Raw genomic sequence first — 4,667 nt, forward strand, 5'->3', positions numbered from 1 at the left:
AGGCATCAATAAATAAGGCTGCCAGTTAGTATGTGCATAGAGAAGTATGTGCAAGTTGTATGTACAGCATATAATGTGTAAAGAATAATGTGATAATATATATTCGTGCAAAATGTGTGCTTTATGTACATTGTATGTGCAACAGTAACAGAGATAATATACTGTTTATGTACAGGTAGTGTACATACACCAATCAAGCATAACATTATGAGCACTGACAGGTGGACGGAATAACACTGATTATATCCTCATCAGTTTGACAAGGGACAAATTGTGATGGCTAGACCACTGGATCAGAGCATCTCCAAAACTGCAGCTCTTGTGGGATGTTCAAAAGTGGACCAAAAGTTGACCAAGGAAGGAACAGTGGTGAACCAGCAATAGGGTCATGGACAGCCAAGGCTCACTGATGCAGGTGAAAGCACCAACAATGGGTACATGAGCAGCAGAACTGGACCACGGAGCAATAGAAGAAGGTAGCCTGGTCTAATGAATAACGTTTTCTTTTACATTACGTGGATGCCCGGGTGCTCTTACCTGGGGAACACATGGCACCAGGATGCACTATGGGAAGAAGGCAAGCCGGCAGAGGGCCTTGGGTCCTGCCATCCATGTGGATGTAATTTTGACAAGAACCACCTACCTAAGCATTGTTGCAGACCATGTACACCCATTCATGGAAATGGTATTCCCTGATGGCTGTGGCCTCTTTCAGCTGTTACACAAAGCAAAAATAGTTCAGGAATGGTTTGATGAGCACATCAACGAGTTTAAGGTGTTGACTTGGCCTCCAAATTCCCCAGATCTCAATCCAATCGGGCATCTGTGGGATGTGCTGAACAAACAAGTCCAATCCATGGAGGCCGCACCTCACAACTTACAGGACTTAAAGGATCTGCTGCTAACATCTTGGTGCCAGATTCCACAGCACACCTTCAGGGATCTACTGGAGTCCATACCTCAATGGGTCAGGGCTGTTTTGGCAGCAATATATATATATATATATATACACTATATTGCCAAAAGTATTCGCTCACCTGCCTTGACTTGCATGTGAACTTAAGTGACATCCCATTCCTAATCCATAGGGTTCAATATGACGTCGGTCCACCCTTTGCAGCTATAACAGCTTCAACTCTTCTGGGAAGGCTGTCCACAAGGTTTAGGAGTGTGTTTATGGGAATTTTTGACCATTCTTCCAGAAGCGCATTTGTGAGGTCACACACTGATGTTGGACGAGAAGGCCTGGCTCTCAGTCTCCGCTCTAATTCATCCCAAAGGTGTTCTATCGGGTTGAGGTCAGGACTCTGTGCAGGCCAGTCAAGTTCATCCACACCAGACTCTGTCATCCATGTCTTTATGGACCTTGCTTTGTGCACTGGTGCACAGTCATGTTGGAAGAGGAAGGGGCCAGCTCCAAACTGTTCCCACAAAGTTGGGAGCATGGAATTGTCCAAAATGTCTTGGTATGCTGAAGCATTCAGAGTTCCTTTCACTAGAACTAAGAGGCCAAGCCCAGCTCCTGAAAAACAACCCCACACCATAATCCCCCCTCCACCAAACTTTACACTTGGCACAATGCAGTCGGACAAGTACCGTTCTCCTGGCAACCGCCAAACCCAGACTCGTCCATCAGATTGCCAGATGGAGAAGCGCGATTCGTCACTCCAGAGAACGCGTCTCCACTGCTCTAGAGTCCAGTGGCGGCATGCTTTACACCACTGCATCCGACGCTTTGCATTGCACTTGGTGATGTATGGCTTGGATGCAGCTGCTCGGCCATGGAAACTCATTCCATGAAGCTCTCTGCGCACTGTTCTTGAGCTAATCTGAAGGCCACATGAAGTTTGGAGGTCTGTAGCGATTGACTCTGCAGAAAGTTGGCGACCTCTTCACACTATGCGCCTCAGCATCCACTGACCCCGCTCCATCAGTTTACGTGGCCTACCACTTCGTGGCTGAGTTGCTGTCATTCCCAAACACTTCCACGTTCTTATAATACAGCTGACAGTTGACTGTGGAATATTTAGGAGCGAGGAAATTTCACGACTGGATTTGTTGCACAGGTGGCATCCTATCACAGTTCCACGCTGGAATTCACTGAGCTCCTGAGAGCGACCCATTCTTTCACAAATGTTTGTAAAAACAGTCTGCATGCCTAGGTGCTTGATTTTATACACCTGTGGCCATGGAAGTGATTGGAACACCTGATTCTGATTATTTGGATGGGTGAGCGAATACTTTTGGCAATATAGTGTATGTGGAGCAGAACTGCAAGTTGGTTACAGGCAGTGAAGTGTTAGTGTAGTGTTAGTGTAGAGTTCAGTAGATTTCTGGTTGCAGAAAAAACTGGCCATGAACCTGTCTAGCACCAACAATCAGACTATGCTCAAGTTGGGGTCAGCCATGATACAGAACCCCTGGAGTAGTGAGGGTTAAGGGCTTTGCTCAGGGGCCCAACAGTGGCAGTATGGCAGTGTTGGAGCTTGAACCCCAATCCTCAATTCAGAGCCTTAACCACTTGAGCCAGTAGTGCATAGCCTCACTGATTGACCGGAATGTCTATAAAATGTTTCTGAACTTCTGGAATATCTATAAATCCTGTACCGAAAGAAAATGAAAGGAAAGGACAGGAAAGGACAGGAGAGGACAGCAGAGGACAGGGTTTCCCAGCAGAACATTGCCCAAAGCATGACACTGCCTCCGCCGGCTTGCCTTCTTCCCATAGTGCACCCTGGTGCCCTGTGTTCCCTAGTCAAGTAACGCACATGCACCTGGCCATCCACATGATGTAAAAGAAAACGTGATTCATCAGACCAGGCCACCTTCTTCCATTGCTCCGTGGTCCAGTTCTGATGCTCACGTGGCCATTGTTCAGCGGTGCACAGGGGTCAGCATGGGCACCCTGACTGCTCTGCGGCTATGCAGCCCCAAACGCAACAAACTGTGATGCACTGTGTATTCTGACATATTTCTATCAAAACCAGCATTAACTTCTTCAGCAATTTGAGCAACAGTAGCTCGTCTTTTGGATCAGATCACATGGACCAGAATTCGCTCCCTACCTGCATCAGTGAGCCTTGGCCATCCATGGCCCTGTCGCCGGTTCACCACTGTTCCTTCCTTTTTGATAGATACTGACCACTGCAGATATATATATATATATATATATATATATATATATATATATATATATATATATATATATATATATATATATATATCAGAAATAATTGGTTGCTTGGTTTAACTCACCAAATGTAATACTGCATTTAAAGAATGCTTATCATGATTCACACCTAACATGTGCCTACTGCTTTACAATAATACTAATTACAATAATAATTGAATAATTGAATATGAGTGAAATTAATCATGGCCAAATATTATAATTGTATTAATTATATTTTAAAAGAGACTCAAATTTTTTGGTTGGTGTAATAAAACCACCAGCACTAACCTTGGACTTCATTTCCCATCAGCCCCATCAGACTGCATCAGATCACATGACCCTGTCACATGCCTTTCTAATCAGATAATCAGACTGAAGCAGTGACCCAGATAGCTCACTCTCCTGCAGTACCTTCCACATGAAGTGTAGAGGCACACAAACCTTCTCCAAATCCCCAAATCAGATGTAGCCTGGATTGACATCCTCCCATGACCTCTCATAAAGATTTGATATACTGCTCCATATCTGGGGTGAAACCCAGAACCCTGATATAAATGTTTCCTAGGAGACTGAAGAAGTGTGATTCCTCTGTAATTGGTACACACTATTTGGTCCCCTTTTCCCTCAAAGTGCTTCATCCTTTGCTCAACAATATCTTCAGTAGAGGTCAATACTCCCTGGAACTTGCTCAGCAGATCTGACTCTTGAACATTTCCCATTCAGACTCAATGCCCCTGACCTAACTCACTGGTGACCTGTACAATTAATCCAGCTCACTCAAGTGCTGATCACTTGACAGCTCTGCCCCTCTCTATACCTGTGTGTAAAAACATATGGCCTAATGTCTGATGATACAATCACAAAACTGATCTTTGACCTTTGGCACAAGATACACCAAGTACCAAGATACCAGGTATACGATCCATGACTTCCACAGAAGTGTAATAACATTTCAACACTCAGGGTGAACTCCAGGAGGCCATTGGTCCCAATCACACTCCTCCAAGCATGTCCATCATTCCATTCAGAAGCACTGAAGTCCCTTAGTAGCACAGTGGTGTCAGTATGTTGTTCCCCTTTGAGTACCTGCACCACCATTTACAAGAAAGCTGAAAACTGTTGCATATGTGCAAAAACATACATTTTTGCCATATATTGTTTTTCATTCATTATTGCAGCCCACAAAATACAAACCAAGAGCAGTGGTAGAGCTTACATATCCAACAAACGTGATAAATTCATGCATTTCATTTCTCTGTCCTTAGATGGAGCCAGAGTATTATACAATAATTGTTTTTGTGATTCTCTACACCAGACTCATCACCTAATGTATCTCATCGAAAGTATTTACGAGCTGATATTCAAAACCTTGGCATCTCAAGGACTGGAACCTGGAACTGGGAGCCATTACTGATAAAATCAGGTGAATAAGCCTGTAAGACATTTTAACTTCATTTTTGGAGTGCACATGTAATAGGGAAGGATTAGTAACAAT

The sequence above is a fragment of the Hemibagrus wyckioides genome, linkage group LG20 (genome assembly GCF_019097595.1).
Source record: "Hemibagrus wyckioides isolate EC202008001 linkage group LG20, SWU_Hwy_1.0, whole genome shotgun sequence".
Lineage (NCBI taxonomy): Eukaryota > Metazoa > Chordata > Actinopteri > Siluriformes > Bagridae > Hemibagrus > Hemibagrus wyckioides.